At 41.9% G+C, this 12,770-nt stretch overlaps 1 protein-coding gene across 2 annotated transcripts in view; it reads left to right on the top strand.

The window, feature by feature from the left end:
- The first annotated feature begins 895 nt into the window (after nt 1–895).
- The window catches only part of CDH11 (cadherin 11), an 82,167-nt gene continuing 70,292 nt past the window's right edge, over nt 896–12,770 (top strand). For both annotated transcript variants that reach the window (XM_032195813.1, XM_032195811.1), the window contains exon 1: nt 896–1,062. The gene's annotated coding sequence lies outside the window, so the exon portion shown is untranslated. The remainder of the gene's footprint in view (nt 1,063–12,770) is intronic.

Raw genomic sequence — 12,770 nt, forward strand, 5'->3', positions numbered from 1 at the left:
AGGGCACAGTGTGCTGCTGCTGGGTTTGTGCGGTTTGCCCACCACAGCTCCCTTCCATCCGAGAGGATGTGCTTGGGGACCGTGCCTGGGGCTTGTCCTTGAGGTGAGGAAGCCGGAGTGAGAGGCAGCCGCAGCCGTGGGGCCTGGTGTGTGAGGAGGAGGTCAGCCCCGTGCCTCGAGGGCAGCCCAGCGGGCTGTGGGCTACACAGAGCAAGATCCTCCAAATCTAGAAATGCTTGGGAAACTTTTTTTCCCCTTCGGAGAAATGCCTGGTTATGACAGGCGACATAACTGCATTCAGCACAAAATGCTCCTGCTGCTTGTCCACCTGAGATGACTTCTCTGTCTGCATATTGGGGTGGCTGTGGGGAGCCCCACGGGCACCAGAGCCCTATAGTGCTGCGTAAACCCAGCCGTGCCCTGGTCTCTGCTGTGGGCTCAGGCCCACCTACAGCGACCCCACCGCCGTGGGGTGGTCCCGGGCTGCCTGCAGAGGAGCGGTGACAGGGCCGGGTCGGGGCATCTCCCCGCAGCCCCCTTGGCACAGCACCGCGGGCGGCCCCGTCCCCCGTGGACGTGCGTGGGTGCCTGCGTGTCCGAGGAGAGCCGAGCCGTGGGGTGGGGACGCCGTGGGGACGGGGATGGAGGGAAAAAGAGCGCCCGGGCTCGGCGCCCCCCGCCCGGCCCCTGCAGCCCCCGCTGCGCCCCGCCGGGACGCGGCGCCCCGCGGGAGGGCGGGCTCGGGGGGTTCGCGTTCCTCCGGGGGCGAGGGGGAGGGAGAAGAAAATCGAGAAGAAGCAACAGCCTCCAGCTTTTCCCTTCCTCTAATCTTGCTTCACTCCCCCTTGCTCCCTCTCCCTCCCTCTCCCCTTTCCCCTCCCTCCCTCCCTCTTTCTAATTCCTGCCGCTAGCTCGGAGCCTCATTCAGCAGCCGCTGCCAGTGGAGTGTAATAGGCTGAAGATGCCGCCGCGTCTGCCCAGCGCCGACTTGTGAATGGGACTTGTCTCCTCGCCCTCCGCCCGAGCGGCCCCGGGCAGCGGCCGGCCCCGCTGGACGCGCAGGTGAGCGGCGGCCGGGGCCGGGGCAGGAGGAGCCGCCGGGGGCTGCGCGGCTGGCCGTCTGTCTGTCTGTCCGTCTGTCTGTCCGTGCATCCGAAACTTGGCGGCGGGGCTGGGGCAGGGGCAGGGGCAGGCAGGTGCGCCCCCAGCCCCCGGCCGCGCTCGGAGCCAGCCCGGCGGGTGCCCGAGGGGCACGACGGCCTCGGAGAGGGGAGGCAAACGTTGGGGTTCTTTGGGGGTTCGGGTTTGGGTTGTGTTGGGCTTTTATTTTTATTTTTTTTTTTTATTTTATTTTATTTTCACATCTTGCCCCCGGGGCGGGGAGGGGGAGGGCGAGCGTTTGCCCGTTTTAAAATGTTCCTCCGGATAAGCTGATATTGAAAGCTCCGAACTGAAAATCTTTTACTCGCAGTGTAGCTCCCAGGCATGAAATGGATATGCAGAAATTATGAGTGCATGAAATGAAGGGTACTCTATCCGGAATAAAAGAGGGAAAGACTTTGATTTATATCTTTTTTTTTTTTTTTTTTTTTTTTTTTTTAATTTGCTTGCTGGCTTTCAAATGCATTACTATTCACAAGGTACCAAAATGGTATCTGTCTCTAATTCAGGCTAGTCCAAAAAGCATTAGGCTCTTGGGTGATACGTGCTTAAGCACATCCCCAGGAGAGGTAAAATAGATCGGGCTGCGGGTCCCCATAAATACCATTAAGTTTTAGAATAAAAGTGCTTCCTGTGCAGTCCCTGGGGAGCACATATAGCAATCTGACATCATGATACAAATGCCTCTACCTTCTATAGAAGTCCCCCTTTATTGTCTACTCTTTTAAATATTCATTTGCTGAGCAGAGAACCGGTATATGCTAGGAGATCTTCTTTGTACCATTGCTACAAAGGACAGTGTGGCTGTGTAACACAGTATTTACCTACTAAGATATCTGTGACAAAGGAACCTCTTTAGCAAATGAGGTCACTAATTCAGAAATTGGTCTTTTATAAGCAGAATGCTCATTTCTTTTTCACATTCCAGTGAGTAGTAACTCCCTGGGAAAGACTTTCTTCCTGTTCATCTGTGATGGTGATGCAGACTGTGCAGACTCTATTAAGAAATTAAATATTTTTTAACTCTTTCATAATGAAACTGTTGAGTGAGGAAAGCACTAACAGATCCAGAAGCAGGGAAGCAAACACTCAGACGTTACTGAGCGTCTGTCTTTTTTCCCCTTCCCTTGCTCTTACGCTTGCTTCAGTGTTTCCAAAGTCTGTGTGATTTCTCCAGGTAGAGACTTTGTTCCCTTTTTCTATGCTGGCTACCCTATATCAATAAATGAATTTGCTTTCAATATGGAAGTTCTGCAATAATTAATCTGACATCTGCCTCAGTTCTCTCCACTGAGATTTGAAACGCAAATCGATGACTGTACTCAATCCGTTGGATGATTTTATAAGGAGAGATATAGAGGTACATGGAAGTAGAATTGCAGATGCTTGCTTATAAGCAGCATTTTCATAGCAGAGCAGTGCAAATCATGTTGTTGGGAGATACACAGTGAGAACAGTAGGGAGATGGAGAGCAGAAGGTCTAGTTTGGGGCTTCATGCCTTAACACACGATGTTTTTCTAGCATATTTCTTAGTCTACTACGCTATAGGAAACAAGTTTGTGACTGTACTTCTAAAGCAGTTCTTCCTCTTGCAGAACAGAAAAGAAAAAAAAAAGTTACTGAACAAAGAACTAGATCTTCAGTAAAAGAACTGGAAATTCTTTAAGAATGCTAACTAAATGGCACCTTTCCTCCTGCAGATTCTTGTTCTTAGGCCCTGAAATGGATTTTTTTTTCTTTTTTTTTTTAAACCTCAGCCTTGCACTAGAACATCAGGGAATGATCATGGGCAGAATGTGCTATTTATAGACCACTCTACACCAGCTTCAACTTTGCTAAAATTTCAAGTGTTGTCCATCCAAAAAAATCACTAAAAAGTAGATTACTTCATTACCAGAGAAGCTGTTACAATAGAGTATATCAAGAGATGAGATAAGTCATTGCGATTCATCAGCATAGTTTCAGAAGGAAATATGTATGGAAATGGATGACCGAGACACAGAACAATCAAATTAAATTTTCTTTTGCATACCAATGTGGGGAAACTACAAAGATTTGAACCGTTTTGTGATTCATCTGATCAAATGCTTTAAATTATATCATATGATTTCAACTTCAATTAATACGCCATTTTGACAAAATTTGACATACTTAATTCAATTTAGTGTAAGAAACATACGTCAAGTTCAGAGTTGCAGTAGTTTGAGATTATTTTTTTTTGTTGTTTTCTGCAAATGCTGTAACTAAAGAAAGCACATATAAGGTAAATATTTTTATTGCTGAGATTTCCACAATAATCTCAGAAGTTATTTCCAGCACAGATGCCACAGAAATTTAAAGCAACTCCAAACTTAAAAGTAGTGCCTCCCCTTTCTTGGTGAGCCCCCTGAAATGACTTTGAATCCATTTTGTGGGCTGGACGTTTAGCGAAACAGAGGTCTCATCTGGAATCAATTAATTTGAAACAGTTTAGGAACATAGGAACATACTTTCTAGACTTTTTTTTTTTTTTTAGTGCCTGAGTGCCCATGAGCATTTTAAGCTAAAAACCTGTCTACAATTTGCTGTGCTGTACCCATTTGTTTTAAAACAGCACTTCAGTTTTCCTGTCCCTTTGCTGGGCCCAATTTAGGGCCCAGCTTAGGGAAGCAGAGGGAGGAGAGGAGAGATGGCCATGGAGTTCTCTGTCCATGGGAATCAAGAGGACTTAGTTTACGCTTAAGTCTTGTAATTTTGTCACATAGTTGTGGTTTTCGTTATTTTATTTTTTATTTTTTAAACTTTATCCCTTATCGGTTAAGGATCATTGTGGAATACTCCTTCACGGTCCGTGAGGAGAAGCTGCCGCCCTGCGTCGCGTTCCGGGTGCCGAGGCGCAGGAGGGAGGCCGGCCCCGCGCCGTGCCCGGCCCGCTCGCCCCTCACCGCCCCTCACGGCACCCGGGGGGGCTCCGGCCGCGGCCGGTGCTCGGCGGCGGGGCCTGGCGGGCGCCAGGGGGCGCTGCCGCTCTTCGCTGCCTCGCCGCCGCCTTCCGAGGCGCGCTGAGCGGCGGGGCCGGGGTGCGGCCTGGCGGCGGCGGGGACTGAGGCGCGGCCTCGGGGGCGGCGGCTCGGCGTGAGGCAAGCGGCCGCGCTCCCCTCCGCGGCTGTTGAGGGGTTCGCCGCCCCTCGCTGCCTCTCTCAAAGGGGATGGCAGCTCCCGCTATGCCGAGAGGAGTTTAAGGTGGGAAAAATGATACGGTGAAGCAATAATTTTTGCTTTCAACAATGTTGTCGGGGCTTGAGATATCCTATATAGACATCCTGAATAGAAGGGCACGTGAGGCCAAAGTGGCCTAATTTTACCTAGGTAAAATCTTACCTAAGAGCTCCCAACAGACAAACTGCAGGACGTTAGCCCAAGTCATTTCCCAGTATCTTCTAGCACCTCGGAATAGGAAAGAAATTGTTACAGCCCATCATTGCACATGCTGACCAGAAAGGACGTACATAACAGTGTAGATTTGAAGTGACTGCTGGTCAAACAGAGCCTCATTTCCACCTCTCCTGCACTCACATTCTTCCCTAGACATCCACATCAGGCAGGAGGCTAGGGTTTGACTCAGACCACTCAAATTCCTGTGTACACGAAATATAACCTACTCGTGACAGGGTGCAGGCAGAGTTTTACAGTATATTGTATCCACTTGGACAGATATGGCACCAAAGAAGCTAATGTGTCTAATAGAAATCATTATCCATGATTTTGATGCCAAAATTGTGGAAGATGTTGCCTTAATTGTACTGTTTTCTGTCAGTCACCTGATTTTAGATATTAGTTAAGAATTATTTTACAGTAGCAACTCTTGGTGAGAGAGTTAGTAACTACAGCACTGGAAATGAGCACCACTTTGCTGAGGAGCACTGTGGTGTGAAGAGCAGCCTGAGACCCGTTAGCTGCCCGTCCTCTGCTGTGCTCCGAGGCAGGGAGCATCCTTTATTCTGTTAGATGCTCCCAAGGTGGGTGGAAAAGTCAGAGCTGCTAGTCATGTCTGAGGCCCTCCGCAGAACATTACGCATCGCTGGAACATTAGCAGTGCCTCACAGACCAGCAGGAATTCAGAGACGAATATCTGGAGCAGCCAGCCCCTGCTGCTGAGCAGTGCCCTTGGGGAAGGAGACGTTAGGGCTAATTTTGCTTGACAAAGGCAGAAGGCCTTCTTCCATAACTGCTTGGGTGGTGTGGTGGCTTTCAGACATCCCAGTCCCACTGAGCTCTGTTGGCTCCATGCACCATAATTTAGTTCTTCAATTTTAAAGTGCTGGCTTAAGCAAATTCTAAGAGGGTTTTGTGCTTTTTTTCACCGAAGTCTGGCAATGAGTAAGAGCCCTCTCCCTTCTGAATCAGCAAGGGTTCATCAGAATTGTTAATTGTAATGCAATGGCAGGCAGAGTTGGAGTAGCAGAAATCAATGTAAATGGATTAAAAGAAAAGGACTAAGTAACTGAATGTAAAAGAGGAGCCAGGTTTTTCCAGAGTGATTGGTGAACAAAGCTGCAATAGGTTTCCAAGTATAATTTGTTATTATAACAATGTTTTAATAGTTCATCAACAGATAGACAGTAGCCACATTATAGGCAAACTGACATAAAATACAATTGTGGATCATGAAGTCTTGAAGTAGGCAAAGTCAAACAGAACTTTGATACATGAATATGAGTGGTAGGAAATGCCTATCTAGACAGTAATTACACTCAATCTTTTATTTAAGTGTATTGGTATGGTGTGAGACTTTCCACTGAACTCCCAATGATTGCATGGAGACACAAGCCCATATACGCGAAGACCAGAGTGATGAGCAGAAAGAATTACATTCAATAACCCTTTAAAACACAAGTCACAGAATTTTCATGGTGAGCTTGATGGCTCCAAGAATCTAGGTCCCTCACGTTCCAGGTTTGTACAGGGCTACTAGTGCAAGCTTTCGTGCCCTACCAGCATGCATCATTACTACTCCATAGCTTGAAAACAGCCTGGCTTAGATGGTTGTGCACAGCTTTGTTCCTCACTTCTATCTTCACACTAGCAAGTGGGGTAGAAATTAAATTTATGGTGTACTCACTCGCAGCTCCTGTTCTTTGTCACACGAGTTCCTAATCATACAGAGCCTATGCTAGCTTGGTAGGCTAAAAAAGTTCTTTAATGTCAGTCACATTGAAGAGCTCTTTCTTCTGCACTGTGTTTTAGTATTCTTCATTTTATACAGTGTTATCATCAGATATTCCATTACATTTAAGGTTAAACTGATGCCATAGAAACTCTGGTTCAACATAATTTTTATCCCAGTGAGGCTGCTGATATATATTTTAAAATAAAATAAAACTTCAGAAACATATTAATTGGTCTCAGTGGTTAAGTTAAATAGTTAAATACATGCATACATATCATTCTGCCAAAGATAAGTCATTAGTTCAATATAAACCAGAAATGATAGCTCTATTTGAATCAGGAGACTAAACCCTATTTCCATTAATGCTAACTGTTTTATTAATACATGCATGTGTCGGCATTGAGTCATAAATTTAAATGGTCTGTCCCTTCTTGATTTAAAGTAATTATCTCAAAGATCTTGGCGGCTGCATGAATAACTGTGTGACTCTTTTCATCTTTTATCAACTAACCTTTTTTTCTTTTGTATGTAGACATTGTAAAGCAAACAAAAAAAAACAGAGTTTGTGCAAAGTTGCCCAGCATTTCATATTGGAATACTAGAAACAAAAATTTAAGTATAGAGCAGGGTATCTTGTAACTGTACCAGCTCTCAGAGAAGGATCGTTGGATCCTTTTTTGAGCTACATAGTTGCATACCCTTGTGTACATATCTGCAACTTACATGCACTTTATGCACATCCATTTTCATTTCACATCTACATATTTTAAATTATTTTTGTGGGTTATTAGAGAATTCTAATCAAGGAAACAGGTTAAAAAAAAACAAGTTATGACACTCAGAAAGTTTATATCTAATTCTTGAAATTAATAATTTTATCTGAGATAAATCTTGAAGTAAGTGTAGGACTTCAAATTTAACCAATAAAAAGGCAACTGGTCTCATTAGCATTAGAAAACACACTTGACATTTTAAGATAAAATATTGTACTTTTCAGAGCAGTGATTCCGACAAGTAGCCCTTCCTTTCAGCAGACTCAACCATATACTGACTGTAGTTAGCTGTCTCTAAGTATTACTCAGTTCATTTTAGATTAACAGTCAAGATAAGATTTCAATGCATTGTCCAGGTTACTTTCTAGTCAGAGCAGAAATGCCTGTAGGCTTTCTCTGAGGAATGACCAATATTAACACAGTTGAGTGCTGCCTGGTTAGTTCAGAAGGTGCAGCACAGTGATCAGAACTTGCAGTTTTATATTGCATCCAACCATCACTAACTACACAGATGACCACTCTGATGTCACTGAAGAATTGCTCAAACTTTTACCCAATGTGTACGGCGATCAGATATTTTTAAAGATAGCTTCTCCTTCCCATTCTTTCAGCATGTTTGCTTGCAATTGAAATTTCAGTGAAGTTCTTTAACATTTCACGTTAGTGAAAGTTACCGTTCATTCACAGTTTTGAATCCAATTTCTCCCAGACGTAAAAGGTTCCAAAATTTTGAAAAGCAGTTGCATAATAATTTTATTTGGGGCCCAGATTCAAATAGAAGACTTTGTCCATCGCTGATTGTTGCCATTTTATTTGTTCCTATTCCAGTTATAGCCAGTATATCTCAGAGAATATGGCTGATTAGTATGCATTTTGATTCTTTTTAGCATGGTTGTAATTTACATAGCATTTCTTTTTCTAAAGCAAGAATGAAATGTAGCAGGCATTGGCATTTACATACAAACAATTTATGCATTTACATACAAAAGGGCTGATTAGGTAGCAAGATGAGTAACTGGAGGGCACACTTAGGATGGTCATTAAAGTTCTTTCTGTCCTTAAAATTGTGGATTTCTCAATATTGATATGAAAAAAAAAAGTTCATAAACTGTAAAAATGTCGTCAAGTTCCAAATATTAAATTTGATGCTCCTCTATGTGATTTTCCATGGTGCAGTCTTTTGCCATATACTTGTATTGAAGCTAGTTTCAGATGGTCCCTTCCTCAGTTACGTTTCCAATTCTCTACTGCAGTTCACATTCTGTTCATCTGTGCAAGGTTGATTTGGAGACCTCATAGCGAACTAGGGCATCTGCATGATCTGGATTAAAATAAAACATGCACAGTCTTTAAGGTTAATGTCTATATGACCTTGGTAAGATTGAACCTGTGCTCCTAGGCATTTCATAGTTCCTGGTTTCTCAGGTTCCTGCATCATCTCCTTGAGTTCATTGATTTTGTTTATGTTTAGATGATATTTCTCATGCCTCATTTTATTAGCTTCCGTTCCCCCTTTACAGTATGCAATCTAATACTCTGTGAACTTCTCACCTTCAAAGTTTCCCACTTTTCAACGCCAGCTTTGCCCCGCTCTCCCATCACTTCCATTTTATTAGGTATAGTGGACTCTGCTTTTCTTGTGTTCTTTTTTTCCCCCATTTTTCACCTTCACTCAACTACCCTCCTTATCCTCAAATGTGAAGATTTGACCCGCTCTGATTGAGTGAGTCAAGATAATCCAACACTTACCTTCTCCTTTGACTGTAACTTCTACCTGAATTAAATGAGGACCTCCCATTCCTAGTCTGCAATGTAATAAAACCCTTCACTATGGTCTTGTAGATGCTATTGTCCAGTTACATTCTGCACACATTACTTTTTTTTTTTTTTTAAACTGTATGCAGGTATAATGCTGAACTACTGGGAGCAATTAGATAATAAATTCTTGGTATGTTCAGTGGCTTCCCATATATTTACTTCATTGCCAACTAAAGTCTGAGGTGGTATTGGTGCTGTTTGAGTGGTATTAAAACAACCTTACAAAAAAGAAAATGCCAACCAGCCTCATTAGAGCATTTATCTATATATGCAGGTATTGTGTGTAACTAGGACATAATGAACTCCATTGAAAAAGGAAACACAAAGATTTACCCCATGGTACAGTGATGTGCTATGATTCTACAGTGTCACAACCTAATGGATGGCTGCTGGCCTAGTCTTTAAAAGAAATCAAAGCACTTACTGCAAATCAGAAGTAAAACTATAAAATTATAATCTTATAATTCATTTTGAATGACATTGAGTTGACATTGAGGGTACCTTACTGTACCCTTCAGTATGTATTAATACATGGAGAAAGCAATGGAAATGCCCTCTTTATTTAATATCCTCAGAATTTCATTGTTAGCAGACTTTCAAAAATTACTTCTATGACCAGACGTAGTTAAACTATATATTTGGCATTTATACTTTGCTGGTTGAAATTTTGTCTGGTCATCCTAAAATAAAGCAGAGAAACTGTATTGGAAGCCGTGAGGTTATTCAATTGACATTGCTATTGAACAATGACATTCATACGGAAATTTAAGTTAGTTTTGTTTATTACATTTACTAAATTTTAAGCAGAACTTGCATGGAGGTGTGGATTCCATGGCTAAGGCAGTTTTTAATCATAACTGTGGTAGAAATGCCATCTATACACCATCATATGTAAGAAATTGTGCTAATATTGGTTTAATTATCCAATCAAATTGAACAAGGAATGAGTTTGGCTGAAATAATCAAGTCTATAGAGAAAGTGCCAGCTCTGATACTTACCAAGATTTGACAGTTGCTTGTTGTCATGACCTTGGCTTCTTTTATGTTTAGCAGGAGGTCAGAAAGTATGCTAGCTGTAATTGCTGCCTTCATAAGATTCTGTAGGCCATCCTCTGCAGCAGACTTGAACCAGATTGTCTATGTGTATCAGATTTTGATGAGCTGGGTACAAATCTCTATTTTGTTCTCACTGCCATTAAGTCCTGTTTCTGACGGTCGCTATATACAGTCTGTGGAACAACTTAGACTTCATGATGTTTCCTTGCAGAAATAAAAGACTGGCAAGTTATTTCTTGAAAGCTATCTATATAATGGGAGACCTTACAAAAATTGGAATTTAAAAAAAAAAAAAAAAAAAAAAAGACAAACGGGCCATTGATACCGTGAACTTTATTATGAAAATAAAGCAATGTAAATGAAATTAATAATGTGTACAAAAGCCTTTTCTGGTGTTGTTCATTTTGTCTGCTGGAAAAGAAAAGAACATTGTTGCCCAAAGGTATACCCCATCTGGAAATTAAATCCATTTTTACTAGAAATGAAATCATTCAAAGTAAACAGCAGAAAAGCTTGTGTTTTAACTATTTCCATGTGGTTAAAAGTAGATGATATTTAACCCATAAATGCCTCAGGCACTTTATTACTTTGAGTTAATGAATGCTAATTGTTTCTTGAATTGGAGATCAGCAGCTCCTCCTTTTCATGCTTTTCCATAATGTAACAAGGAGTATTTTAAGTCAGATATGAAGCTGTTCTAGTGATTTAATGGGGGGGGGGGGGGAGGGGAAAGAAAAAAAAAAGATGAATTTTTATACACACAACTTTCTTTCTCATATATACTAGTTGATTATACACATCTCCACTTTGGGCTTTATAAAAGCCCCCAAGCTTTATTTTCCAACAAATTAGAAACATACCAAGTTTTAAATAACATACCAAGTGTTTTAAATGTAAAGACGTGAATTTCTGTCTACATCCTCATGCCCCAAAATAATGTGTCTGTTATCTTTAGCAGACCAGGCATATTCATTATGCCTCCTTAATCCTGTATCCTTATGAATTGAGATGTCAGTCTGAATGACGGGAATGCTTTTCACAGCTGTGCCTTGAAGGACAGACACCTTTCTGCCATGAACTACAACAGAAAAAGTCCTATTGCAAAACAGTTCTTCCATGATTCTCAGCAGTCTGGTGAAGTCACTTCCATAAAATCCATGGAACTGTTGCTAAAATTAGGTGTATATATGTTGTTGAAGCTGTATAGGGAACTGACTAAGCGATCCCTATACATTAATTATGCCTTCTAATTACACCATTTTAGTAACCTCCCCATGTCCCAGAAGAATCCTGGAATGAATGAAGAGGAGCATAATTCCTCATGTATGGAGAGGAATTCTTTCTAGCTCAGTAATCACATTCAAAATTACAAATCAGCTGAGAGGACAGCATCAGGACTTGTTTCTAGTTTCTCTTCAGTTTTACAGGACTTTTGCTTGTTAGTGGCAAAGGTGACTTCATCCACTTGCTTGCATTTGAGGGTGGGAAAAAATGAAAACCTTAAATTTATGTATTTGTTTTTCCTATTTTAGGAGGGTTCTTTCACCTGGCTAGATGATTGTGTGCCCACTCATGCTCCTTTTGGGGGAAATATTTGGAAAGCACTGAGTGTGATGAAAACTCTTATATTACAAAGGCAAAACCCCTTGTTCTCAGAAGTTTTTTAGAAGTTCTTAGTGATATGCCCTCTGAAGAGCAGCCTCCAAAGTGTAATAGTAAGGTAAATTAACTTGGCTGAAAAATATTCGCAGCTTATTTCAGAGGGGAAGTTCTAGCCTTTCAATAAATGTTCCATGAAGATCCTATTGGATTCAATATTCATTATTTTCTATTGGAGCAGCATTTCCAAATGATATTGTGGTGTTCACTGTGAAGTGCCAAAACATTGCGAAAACCTGCTACTAGTAGCAAAAGGGTTAAACAACATATGGGCTAGTTATCTGTCTGGAGCTTCAAACAGCCACGTTCTACATCAAAAAGGGACTGCAGTAACTCCTTGATCAAAGCTCAGGTAATTTAATTATTTGCCTTCATGAATCAAGGGGTCCTTGAACAAGCTCAGGATGTCTGGATATTAGAATATGGGAAATTTATTGTTTCACTCCTTCTAATATTCCAACATCAAAGAGAGTTTTTTCCTATAAACAAAGCAGTCTGAAGTCAAAGAACTCAAGCAAAAGCTAGCGTGGAGAGCTTCAGTTTTGTAGGAGCTTTGTGAGCTGAAAATTAAGCTGATTCCTGTGGGGTGAGATATTTACCATTGCAATTCTTTTTGTTTATTTTATATAACTAAATATCTGTACTGAAACTTGCAAACTGAAATGCTTAGCTCTATTTCTGTAAGCTCACTTAGTTGATATTCTTTTTCCTCTTTTTCAATTTTAGATGACTTTCCATGTTTTGTTTTGCAAATCTCTGTTTACCAAGCTCTAAGTGGCTCCTTGACCACATCATGCTTTGAGATTCAAGTTGGCACAATGTACTGTAAACCGTGCACCCTAATGCAGAGGGGAGTTCTTAGCTGGTTCCTCCAGCACTCCCAGCCAAAAGGCAGAAGGATTTTAGGGTGGCAACAGATGTCTATGGTCTGAAGGAGCAGGACTCAATCCCATGCACTCCCTGTGCTTCTCACCATTGATGGCAGTTGTGTTGGTTCAGGATTAATGGGGCAAAAATTACTTGGCATTTTTAAAATGCTAAACATAGCAGAGATGTGCACGCCGATACAGGAACAGATTCTCAGCCTGCAAAAACAAATGTGTCTTTATTTCTTGGAAAGATTCCTTTGTGTTGTTTTTTTTTTTTTTTTTTT

This window comes from Aythya fuligula, chromosome 12 (assembly GCF_009819795.1).
Source record: "Aythya fuligula isolate bAytFul2 chromosome 12, bAytFul2.pri, whole genome shotgun sequence".
Lineage (NCBI taxonomy): Eukaryota > Metazoa > Chordata > Aves > Anseriformes > Anatidae > Aythya > Aythya fuligula.